The following is a 13311-nucleotide window of genomic DNA, read 5'->3' as shown; positions in this document are numbered from 1 at the left end:
AGGAGTAAAACAAGGGTTAACTGCCAAACAACACTCAAAATGGGTTGCCCTGATTCTGTAGTTTGCAAAAACACCCCATATGTGGTCGTAAACTACTGTTTGGCCGAACGGTAGCACATAGAAGGAGGGGAACACCATATGGGTTTTGGAAGGCAGATTTTGCAGGACTGGTTTTGTTTATACCATGTCCCATTTGAAGCCCCCTGTTGCACCCCTAGAATAGAAATTTCAAAAAAGTGACTCCATCTAAGAAAGTACACCCCTCAAGGTATTCAAAACTGGGTTTACAAACTTTGTTAACCCTTTAGGTGTTCCACAAGAGTTAATGGCAGATGGAGAAACAATTATGAAATTTCAATTTTTTGGAAAATTTTCCAATATAATCAATTTTTTCTAGGAGTAAAACAAGGGTTAACTGCCAAACAACACTCAAAATGGGTTGCCCTGATTCTGTAGTTTGCAAAAACACCCCATATGTGGTCGTAAACTACTGTTTGGCCGAACGGTAGCACATAGAAGGAGGGGAACACCATATGGGTTTTGGAAGGCAGATTTTGCAGGACTGGTTTTGTTTATACCATGTCCCATTTGAAGCCCCCTGTTGCACCCCTAGAATAGAAATTTCAAAAAAGTGACTCCATCTAAGAAAGTACACCCCTCAAGGTATTCAAAACTGGGTTTACAAACTTTGTTAACCCTTTAGGTGTTCCACAAGAGTTAATGGCAGATGGAGAAACAATTATGAAATTTCAATTTTTTGGAAAATTTTCCAATATAATCAATTTTTTCTAGGAGTAAAACAAGGGTTAACTGCCAAACAACACTCAAAATGGGTTGCCCTGATTCTGTAGTTTGCAAAAACACCCCATATGTGGTCGTAAACTACTGTTTGGCCGAACGGTAGCACATAGAAGGAGGGGAACACCATATGGGTTTTGGAAGGCAGATTTTGCAGGACTGGTTTTGTTTATACCATGTCCCATTTGAAGCCCCCTGTTGCACCCCTAGAATAGAAATTTCAAAAAAGTGACTCCATCTAAGAAAGTACACCCCTCAAGGTATTCAAAACTGGGTTTACAAACTTTGTTAACCCTTTAGGTGTTCCACAAGAGTTAATGGCAGATGGAGAAACAATTATGAAATTTCAATTTTTTGGAAAATTTTCCAATATAATCAATTTTTTCTAGGAGTAAAACAAGGGTTAACTGCCAAACAACACTCAAAATGGGTTGCCCTGATTCTGTAGTTTGCAAAAACACCCCATATGTGGTCGTAAACTACTGTTTGGCCGAACGGTAGCACATAGAAGGAGGGGAACACCATATGGGTTTTGGAAGGCAGATTTTGCAGGACTGGTTTTGTTTATACCATGTCCCATTTGAAGCCCCCTGTTGCACCCCTAGAATAGAAATTTCAAAAAAGTGACTCCATCTAAGAAAGTACACCCCTCAAGGTATTCAAAACTGGGTTTACAAACTTTGTTAACCCTTTAGGTGTTCCACAAGAGTTAATGGCAGATGGAGAAACAATTATGAAATTTCAATTTTTTGGAAAATTTTCCAATATAATCAATTTTTTCTAGGAGTAAAACAAGGGTTAACTGCCAAACAACACTCAAAATGGGTTGCCCTGATTCTGTAGTTTGCAGAAACACCCCATATGTGGTGGTAAACTACTATTTGGCTAAACGGCAGGACATAGAAGAAGGGGAACGCCATATGGTTTTTGGAAGGCAGATTTTGCTGGACTGGTTTATTTACACCATGTACCCTTTCAAGCCCCCTGATGCACCCCTAGAGTAGAAACTCCATAAAAGTGACCCCATCTAGGAAACTACGGGATAAGGTGGTTGTTGTTTTGGGACTATTTTTGGGGTAAATTTGATATTTGGTTGCTCTATATTACTCTTTTTTGAGGCAATGTAACAAAAAAAAAAAAATCTAAAATTGTTTCTACATTCGCTATTTAGTTTTGTGGAACACCTAAAGGGTTAACATAGTTTGTAAAGTAACTTTTGAATACCTTGAGGGGTGTAGTTTCTTAGATGGGGTCACTTTTTTGGAGTTTCTAGTCTGGGCTACATCAGGGGGGGCTTCTAATGGGACATGGTGTCAAAAAAAAAACTGTCCATCAAAATCTGCCTTCCAGAAACCGTATGGCGTTCCCTTCGTTCTATGCCCTGCCGTGCGGCTATATAGCCATTTACGACCACATATGGGGTGTTTCTGCAAACGACAGAATCGGGGCAATAAATATTTAGTTTTGTTTGGCTGTTAACCCTTGCTTTATTACCGGCAAAATGGATTTAAATTGAAATTTTGCCCAAAAATAGGCGTTTTGGCACCGTTTTTATTTTATATTTTTAACACCGTTCATCCGAGGCGTTTGGTCAAAAGTTATTTTTATAGCGACGACTTTTACGCACGCGACGATGCCCAATATGTATGGCTCTCAGACTTTGGAGACACTAAGCAGGCATCCTAAAACTGCGGCCCTCCAGATGTTGTAAAACTACAATTCCCACCATGCCCTGCTGATGGCTGTAGGTTGTCTGGGCATGCTGGGAGTTATAGTTTTACAACATCTGGAGGGCCGCAGTTTGAGGATGCCTGCACTAAAACTAATATTTTTGGGGGAAAGAAAAATAGTTTTCGTGTCTCCAAAGTCTGAGAGCCATAGTGTTTTATGTTCTCTAGTGAACTGTTGGGGATTATAAAAATTTAGTACTCCATGGAAGTGTGATACTCCCTGAAGCAATCGATAACGCAGAGGCCCGGATGATCGGGGCACGTGTCGCACTGAGTGGTGGTGTCCTTCCGTATCCCCCTCCTGCGACACACTCTGCACTTTTTTTGGGTTCGTCCCTTCTTTCCAGTATGGGGGACCACACCTGGAAAGTGTTGGCCAGGGACGATCCGGGCGCCTCCAGTTCCCGAGGTACTCCGGCCTGCTCTTTCCCGGTCCGAAAAGATCAGGTCCTTGAGGACTGCCTCATAGAATTGGAGGAATGTCCCTGTGCTGCCAGCGCTTCGGGATAGTACAAAAGAGTTGTACATGGCAACCTGCACCAAGTAGACCGCAACTTTTTTGTACCATGCCCGGGTTTTGCGCATGGCGTTATATGGCGTGAGGACTTGATCCGAGAGATCAACTCCTCCCATATACCGATTGTAGTCGACGATACAATCGGGCTTGAGGACCGTTGCCGCGGTACCTCGCACAGGGACTGGGGTGGTGCCGTTACCGTGGATTGTGGACAGCATAAGGACATCCCTCTTGTCCTTATACCTGACCAGCAACAGGTTTCCACTGGTAAGTGCACGGGTCTCACCCCTGGGGATAGGTACCTGGAGGGGGTAGGCAGGGAGGCCGCGCTGATTTTTCCGCACGGTCCCACAAGCGAACGTAGATCTGGCGGCAAGGGACCTGAACAAGGGAATGCTGGTATAAAAGTTATCCACGTACAAGTGGTAACCATTATCCAGCAGTGGGTACATAAGGTCCCACACGAGTTTCCCGCTAACACCCAGAGTGGGGGGACATTCTGGGGGTTGAATACGGGAATCTCGCCCCTCGTACACACGAAATTTGTAAGTGTACCCTGAGGTACTCTCACAAATTTTGTATAGCTTCACGCCATACCTCGCTCGCTTTGTGGGAATATATTGGCGGAAACTGAGTCTCCCCTTGAACGCAATGAGCGACTCATCAACCGCGACCTCCCTTCCAGGTACGTAGGCCTGCTGAAATGTGGCCCCAAAGTGATCGATGACAGGCCGTATCTTATACAGCCGGTCATAGGCAGGATCACCTCGGGGTGGACATGCTGCATTATCGGAATAATGCAGACATTTCCGGATGGCCTCAAACCGGGAGCGTGTCATGACCATACTGTACAGTGGGGTCTGGTACAGGACGTCCCCACTCCAGTATTGCCTGACACTGGGTTTTTGGACTAGACCCATATGCAGCACGAGGCCCCAAAATGTCCTCATTTCGGCTGCACTGACCGGCGTCCAGCCACCGGGTCTAGCCAAAACTGAGCCTGGGTTTTGAGCGACGAACTGTTGGGCGTACAGATTCGTCTGCTCCACCATCAAATTCACCAGTGGGTTACTGAAAAAAAAACTAAAATAGTCAATTTCAGTAAACCCCACTGTGGGAATCTGGATTCCAGGATTGCCAGCGAAATCCGGAATCTCAGGCTCAAAGTCCACTGGGGGACACCAGCTAAGTTCATCGGCAGGGGTCTCCGGTGAACTTATTTGGTGGGCCGGGAAACCAGTACGAACCCCAGGGCGGCTCGTACTAGGGTGGGCCACAGGATCCCTAGCATGTGCGGCCCCTGGCTCCGCCTGGCGGCGTCTCCGCCGCCTTGGTGGCTCATCGTCATCCGATGATGATGAGGAGGATGCTGATGATAAGAGGAATGTGGGGTCATCCTCATCCTCACTGGGGCTCTCGGAGTCGGAGGCAATCTGGGCATATGCCTCCTCGGCCGAGAACACCCGGCGGGCCATGGGTGTGTGTGCGTGTAGGTGTGCGTGTGTGTAAAACTTTATTATATGTGCGTGTGTGTGGGGGCAACGGGTGTTCGCGTACTAAAAAAAGGAAAAAAGGGCAAGTGTTAGGAAAAAAAAAAAGTTGCTGATTAGCGGTACAACGCTGATCAGCGGTGGGGCAGGCGATGCGCTAACAGTGGACGGACGCTAAAAAGTGCCGACCAGTCAGCGAACGCAGAAAAAAAAGTGGTGGTGAGGGGGCTAGTGGTGGTGGTGGGGGGATGGGGGGGGTTGGGGGGAGTGGTGGGGGGGTGGGTGGGGGGGCTGGTGGTGGTGGGGGGCTGGTAGGGGGGGGCAAGTGGCAGGGGGGGGTCTGGGGTCTGATGGATCAAAAAAAGATTTGTGTAAAAGTTAAAAGTTTTTTTTTTTTTTTTTGCTAACTAACTTTTCCCTTCTTTCCCTGCCTAACGATGCCTCTCCCTCACTGACCCTAACCTACCTGGGTGGCGATGGGTGCAGGAGGGTGATGGATGGCGATTAGGGGGACACAGGAGCTGGTGCTGGACGATGCTGCCGGGTGCTCGTGCAGAACAGGAAGAGGAGGGGAGAGAGGAGCGCAGGAAGTTTGAATCTCGCGCCTCTCTCCCCTGCACCAATCAGCACCCTGGACAGCAGTGTTCAGCACCAGGGCCAGCACCGCCTCCTCAAATCCTCGGACTGCGATTGGTGGTGTATAATTACGCCACCGATCGCAGTCTTTTTCCGGTTCATCGGGTCACCGGACACCCGAATGGACCGGAAACGCAGAAAACCGCAGGTCTGAATTGACCTGCGGTTTTCTGCGATCGCCGATACGGGGGGGTCAAATGACCCCCCCCTGCGTTGTTACGGGATGCCGGCTGAATGATTTCAGCCGAAATCCCGTTCCGATTAACCCCCGCGGCGCCGGAATGCCGATTTTAAGTCAGGACGTACCGGTACGCCCTTGGTCCTTAAGGACTCGGGAAATAGGGCGTACCGGTACGCCCTGTGTCCTTAAGGGGTTAAGATCATAATACAATAATTCACACTAAGGCCTCATGCACACGACCGTTTTTTTTTAAGATCCGCAAAAACGGGGTCCGTAGGTCCGTGATCCGTGACCGTTTTTTCGTCCGTGGGTCTTCCTTGTTTTTTGGAGGATCCACGGACATGTAAAATGAAAATAAAATCTAAGTCAAGTTTGCCATTGAAATGATAGGAAAAAACGGACACGGATCACGGACACGGATCACGGACACGGATGCCAATCTTGTGTGCATCAGTGTTTTTTCGCGGACCCATTGACTTGAATGGGTCCGTGAACCGTTGGCCGTGAAAAAAATAGGACAGGTCATATTTTTTTCACGGCCAGGAAACACGGATCACGGATGCGGCTGCCAAACGGTGCATTTTCAGATTTTTCCACGGACCCATTGAAAGTCAATGGGTCCGTGAAAAAAAACGGAAAACGGCCACGGATGCACACAACGGTCGTGTGCATGAGGCCTTAAAGAGGACCTTTCACCAGGAAAAAGTATCTAAACTGACTATACAGAAGTGTAGAGCGGCGCCCAGGGATCCCCCTGCACTTACTGTTATCCCCGTGCGCCGCTCCGTTCTCCGGTTATATCCTCCGGTATGTTCCTAGTTAGGCTCCACCCAGGGGAACCTGCCGCGGTGCCTCCCGCTCCCCCTATGGCAGTAACAGTCGGGTATTAACCACTTTACGTCCGCCCATAGGATATAAACGTCCTATGGGTGGACCTCTATTTCTGAAAGCACGTTTTAAAACGTCCTTTCAGAAATAGCAACTGCACGCTAATCGTGCAGCTGCTGATCGGGTTGCCCGCTGTCAGTGACAGCAGGGCAACCCAGAGAGAAGGCAGGGACAGTTCCCAGGTGTCCCTGCCTTCCGGATCGCTGCAGACACAGCGCTCACCGAGCGCTGTGTCTGCAGAGCAGGAAGCGCCTATGCGCTTCCTGTTCCGGCCCGGCGGTCATGTGACCGCCGGGACCGGAGCGTGCAGGAGCTGTGTGAGGTCTTACAGAGACCTCGATCAGCCCTGCTCTGAGGCTGTACAGCGCAGAATCACGCTGTACAGCCTCTCTGGGGGGTGCATTTCTTCTGTAACTGGGGCTACTATGTCAGCCCCAGTTACAGGAGAAATCAACAGTGAAAAAAAAAAAAATGAAAAAGTGAAGCAAAGTGTAAAAAAAAATAAAGGGTTGAAAAAATTAAATAAAATAAAGTTTCACATGTAAAAAAAAAAAGGTCCCCAAGTAAGGAATAAAAAAAAAAATTTAAAATAGAAAAAATAAAATAAAATAGACATATTTGGTATTGCCGCGTCCGTAAAAACCAGCTCTATAAAAATATCACATGACCTAACCCCTCGGGTGAACACCGTAAAAAAAAAAAAAAAAAAAAAACTGTGTCAAAACAAGCTATTTTTGTCACCTTGCATCACAAAAGGGGCAACACCAAGTGATCAAAAACACGTATGTCCCACAAAATGGTACCAATAAAACCGTCACCTCATCCCGCAAAAAATGAGCCCCTACATAAGAAAATCTCTCAAAAAATAAAAAAAAATATAGCTCTTAGAACATGGAGACACTAAAACATCATTTTTTGGTTTAAAAAATGCTATTATTGTGTTAAAGTGAAACAAATAAAAAAAAGTATACATATTAGGTATTGCCGCGTCCGTAAAAACCAGCTCTATAAAAATATCACATGAGCTAACCCCTCAGATGAACACCGTAAAAAATAAAAAATAAACTGTCAAAACAAGCAATTTTTGTCACCTTGCATCACAAAAGGTGCAACACCAAGTGATCAAAAACGCGTATGTCCCTCAAAATGGTACCAAAAAAACCGTCACCTCATCCCGCAAAAAATGAGCCCCTACATAAGAAATGTCTCAAAAAATAAAAAAAAATATAGCTCTCAGAACATGGACACATTAAAACATAATTTTTTTGTTTCAAAAATGCTATTATTGTGTAAAACTTTAATAAATGAGAAAAAGTATACATATTAGGTATCGCCACGTCCGTAACAATCTGCTCTATAAAAATGTCACTTGACTGAACCCCTCAGGTGAACGCTGTAAAAATAAATAAATAGAAACTGTGCTAAAACAACCAATTTTTTGGTCACCTTGCCCCATAAAGTGTTATAATGAATGATCAAAAAATCATATGTACCCAAAAATAGTACTAATAAAACTGGCACCTTATCCCCTAGTTTCCAAAATGGGGTCACTTCTTGAGAGTTTCTACTGTAAGGGTGCATCAGGGGGCTTCAAATGGGACATGGCATCTAAAAACCATGTGGAGTTCCTTTTCTTCTGCGCCCTGCCGTGTGCCCATACAGCAGTTTATGACCACATGTTGGGTGTTTCTGTAAACCGCAGAATCTGGGTAATAAATATTGAGTTTTGTTTGGCTGTTAACCATCGATGTGTTAAAGAAAAAATTGGATTAAAATGGAAAATCTGCCCAAAAAGTGAAATTTAAAAATTGGATCTCCATTTTCCTTTAATTCTTGTGGAACGCCTAAAGGGTTAACAAAGTTTGTAAAATCGGTTTTGAATACCTTGAGGGGTGTAGTTTCTACAATGGGGTCATTTATGGGGGTATCCACTATGTAGGCCCCACAAAGTGACTTCAGACCTGAACTGGTCCTTATAAAGTGGGTTTTGGCAATTTTCTTAAAAATTTGAAGAATTTCTTCTAAACTTCTAAGCCTTCTAACGTCCTAAAAAAAATAAAATGACAATTCCAAAATGATGCCAACATAAAGTAGGACATATGGTAAATGTTAAGTAATAATATTTTATGAGGTATCACTTTCTGTTTTAAAAGCAGAGAAATTGAAATTTAGAAAATTGTGAATTTTTAGAATTTTTGGGTAAATTTGGGATTTTTTCATAAATAAAGGTGAAATATTTTGACTCAAATTTATGACTATCATGAAGTACAATGTGTCACGAGAAAACAATCTCTGAATGACTTGGATAAATAAAGGTGTTCCAAAGTTTTGCAAAATTAGGCCTGGTCAGGAAGGGGGCAAATGGCCCAGATGGGAAGTGGTTAAAAAAAACAACACTTCTACTTACCTCCATGTCAGCGATGAGATGCAGCCTCTTCTTGTGTTCCGCCCTGTATGTGCATATATGGAGTCAGTGCTTGTGTATTCTAATTGAGCCTGTATTTCAGAAAAGTTTCTGCTGGGATTCAAACCCACGACCTTCTGTATCAGAGGCAAAGCAGTTACCCACACAGCCATAAAGCTGCTTTGCCACTGACTGAAAAAATATGAGACTTCTACTGTCATAGCTGGCTAAGTGTACATCTATACACATGACAGCTGCCCTAACACACCCAGCACTGCTATATCTCTATATGACAGCTGTCCCAGCACACTCAGCTTTGCTATATCTCTATATATGATAGTTGCCCCAACACACCCAGCTCTGCTACATCTAATACACATGACAGCTGCACCAGCACACTCAGCTCTACTATATCTCTATATATGACAGCTGCCCCAGCAAACCCAGCTCTGCTACATCTATACACATGACAGCTGCCCAAGCACACCCAGCTCTGCTACATCTATACACATGATAGCCGGCCCAGCACACTTAGCTCTGCTATAGCTCAATATATGATAGTTGCCCCAGCACACCCAGCTCTGCTACATCTAATACACATGACAGCTGCACCAGCACACTCAGCTCTACTATATCTCTATATATGACAGCTGCCCCAGCAAACCCAGCTCTGCTACATCTATACACATGACAGCTGCCCAAGCACACCCAGGTCTGCTACATCTATACACATGACAGCTGCCCCAGAACACTCAGCTCTGCTATATCTCTATATATCTATCTACTGTATAGCAATACTGAGAGATATATAGATATAGCAGAGCTGAGTGTGCTGGGGCAGCTGTCATATGTATTAGATGTAGCAGAGCTGGGTGTGCTGGTGCAGCTGTCATGTGTATTAGATGTAGCAGAGCTGGGTGTGATGGGGCAGCTATCATATATAGAGATATAGCAAAGCTGAGTGTGCTGGGACAGCTGTCATATAGAGATATAGCAGTGCTGGGTGTGTTAGGGCAGCTGTCATGTGTATAGATGTACACTTAGCCAGCTATAACAGTAGAAGTCTCATATTTTTTCAGTCAGTGGCAATACCTCTCTTATGGCTGTGTGGGTAAGTGCTTTGCCTTTAATACAGAAGGTCATGGGTTTCAATTCCAGACACATCCTCTGCTGAGGATGGTAATACAGAGATGACTATGCCTGGGATTTGTAAATGAGATGTGTGCAAGTTGTGACACAGGCAAGAGGGTGCTGCCGGCTGGCCCTGCTGGTGTCACCCCGTCACTGGTGTCACCCGATGCGGCCCGGAAACTCGCACCATTTTGTAAGCAAGTTTAGTCAGTTCTGTCTACGATTGCGTTCAGATATTCCTGTTTTTGCTATTGATTCCGCTACACTTTCTCAGAAATCATTAAAGGGCATAGTTCACAATATTCGTTTGATTGTAAGTGATGCTCATGTTGAGGATGTGTCATGTTTCGTCCTTAGCGGATTACCTACTCCTCTTGTGTTGGGGCTACCCTGGCTCACTAAACATAACCCCACCATTGATTGGCAAGCGAGGCAAATAAATGGTTGGAGTGACTTTTGCAGAGAGAATTGCCTCACGACATCTGTTTCTGAGGTTTCTACTAAGACTGTACCACCTTTTCTCTCTGAGTTTTCGGATGTCTTCTCTGAGAGTGGAGTTCAGGATTTGCCCCGCACAGGGAGTACGATTGCCCTATTAATCTCATCCCACGCGCCAAGCTGCCTAAATCTTGTTTATACAATCTTTCCCAACCTGAAAGGGTCGCTATGCGTGCTTATATCTCTGAGAGTCTGAGAAAAGGACACATACGACCCTCGAAGTCACCTGTTGCCGCTTGTTTTTTCTTTGTTAAGAAAAAAGATGGTTCTTTAAGACCTTGTCTGGATTTCAGGGAGCTGAACAGTATCACTATTCGTGACCCTTATCCGCTTCCTCTGATCCCGGACCTGTTTAACCAGATTGTAGGGGCTAAAGTCTTTTTCCAAATTAGATCTAAGAGGGGCATACAACCTGGTCAGGGTCAGAGAAGGAGACGAATGGAAGACGGCCTTCAATACCCCTGAGGGCCATTTTGAGAATTTGGTTATGCCTTTTGGTTTGATGAATGCCCCAGCCGTTTTTCAGCATTTCGTGAACAGCATTTTTTATCATTTAATGGGAAAATTTGTATTAGTGTATTTGGATGACATTTTAATTTTTTCTCCTGATTTCAAAACTCATAAGGAACACTTACGTCAGGTCTTGCTCATCCTGCGGGAGAATAAATTATACGCGAAACTGGAAAAATGTGTGTTTGCGGTTCCAGAAATTCAATTTCTGGGCTTTCTTTTCTCTGCTTCTGGTTTTCGCATGGACCCCGAGAAGGTCCGTGCTTTGCTTGAGTGGGAGCTTCCTGAGAATCAGAAGGCGCTGATGCGTTTTTTGGGCTTTGCCAATTATTACAGGAAGTTTATTTTGAATTATTCCTCTATTGTTAAACCACTCACTGATATGACCAGAAAGGGGGTAGATTTTTCTTCCTGATCGGTAGAGGCGCGTAAGGCCTTTTCTAATATCAAGGAGAGTTTTGCTTCCGCTCCCATCTTGGTGCAACCTGATATTTCTTTACCCTTCATAGTTGAGGTTGATGCTTCTGAGGTGGGTGGGTGTGCGGTCTTGTCTCAGGGTTCCTCTCCTGCCAAATGGCAACCATGTGCCTTTTTCTCGAAGAAACTCTCCTCCGCAGAGAGAAATTACGATGTGGGAGATAGGGAATTGTTGGCCATCAAGTTGGCTTTTGAGGAATGGCGCCATTGGCTAGAGGGAGCCAGACACCCTATTACCGTGCCTACTGACCATAAAAATCTGGCCTACTTAGAGTCAGCCAAGCGTCTGAACCCGAGACAGGCCAGATGGTCTTTGTTCTTTTCAAGGTTTCATTTTGTTGTCATGTTCCGCCCTGGGGTTAAGAATGTGAAGGCAGATGCCCTGTCACGTTGTTTTCCTGGAGGTGGGAATTTTGAAGACCCGGGTCCCATTTTGGCTGAAGGTGTGGTAGTCTCTGCTCTTTTTCCTGATTTGGAGGCAGAGGTGCAGGCAGCCCAGTCAGAGGCTCCTGTTTTTTGTCCTCCTGGGAGGTTGTTTGTGCCTCTCGCTTTAAGACACAAGATTTTTAAGGAACACCACGATACGGTCCTTGCTGGGCACCCGGGGGCAAGAGCCACAGTGGATCTCATCGCTCGGAGATTCTGGTGGCCTGCGCTTCGTAAGTCGGTTGAGGGTTTTGTGGCAGCCTGCGAGACTTGCGCTCGTGCCAAAGTCCCTCATTCACGGCCATCAGGTCCTCTCCTTCCCTTACCCATTCCTTCCCGTCCTTGGACACATCTGTCCATGGACTTTATAACGGACCTGCCTCGTTCCTTGGGGAAGACTGTGATTCTGGTGGTGGTGGACCGTTTTAGCAAAATGGTGCATTTCATCCCTTTTCCTGGTTTGCCCAATGCTAAGACGCTGGCGCAGGCATTTATTGATCACATTGTCAAATTGCATGGTATTCCTTCAGACATAGTCTCTGATAGGGGCACGCAGTTTGTTTCCAGATTCTGGAAGGCTTTCTGTTCTCGCTTGGGGGTTCGGTTGTCATTCTCTTCCGCTTTCCACCCGCAGTCGAATGGCCAGACAGAACGCGTCAATCAGAATCTGGAGACATATCTGCGCTGTTTTGTGGCGGAGAATCAGGAGGATTGGTGTTCTTTTTTGTCCCCTGCCGAATTTGCTTTAAATAACCGTCGTCAGGAGTCTTCTGATAAGTCACTATTTTTTGGTGTATATGGGTTTCATCCGCATTTTGGGACATTCTCGGGAGAGGGGTCTTCTGGTTTAGCTGATGAGGACAGATTCTCCTCATCTTTGTCATCGATTTGGCAAAAGATTCAGGATAATCTAAAGAGCATGAGTGAGAGATATAAGCGTGTGGCAGACAAGAGACGTGTGCCTGGTCCGGACCTGAATGTTGGTGATCTGGTGTGGTTGTCTACCAAGAATATCAAATTGAAGGTTCCCTCCTGGAAGTTGGGTCCTAAGTTTATTGGGCCTTACAAAATCCTGTCTGTCATCAATCCTGTTGCCTACCGTCTTGATCTTCCTCAGACTTGAAAGATCCATAATGTTTTTCATAAGTCTTTATTAAAACCTTATGTTCAACCCATTGTACCCTCGCCTTTGCCTCCTCCTCCGATTATGGTTGATGGGAATCTTGAATTTCAGGTCTCTAGGATTGTGGATTCTCGTGTTGTCCGTGGTTCTCTCCAGTACCTCGTTCATTGGGAGGGTTATGGTCCTGAGGAGAGGATGTGGGTCCCAGTGACGGACATTAAGGCCACTCGTCTCATCAGGGCTTTCCATAGGTCCCATCCTGAGAAGGTGGGCTCTGAGTGTCCGGAGTCCACTCGTAGAGGGAGGGGTACTGTCACAACCAGACATCTGAGAAGCTCTGACAGATGCCTTTCAGAACCTCCTCCTTGAGCTTTTCTTTGTTTTGGTTTTCAGTTCCTTATCTCGTTAGTCTCTCTCAGCTGTCTTGTAGTTGGACTGATTGCATCCCTTTAAATTCCTCCCCATAATGCATTATGTGCGGTTTGTACAACTTCATGGAGTG

Source organism: Bufo gargarizans, chromosome 1, assembly GCF_014858855.1.
Source record: "Bufo gargarizans isolate SCDJY-AF-19 chromosome 1, ASM1485885v1, whole genome shotgun sequence".
Classification (NCBI taxonomy): domain Eukaryota; kingdom Metazoa; phylum Chordata; class Amphibia; order Anura; family Bufonidae; genus Bufo; species Bufo gargarizans.
Note: the sequence above shows the minus strand (reverse complement) of the source record.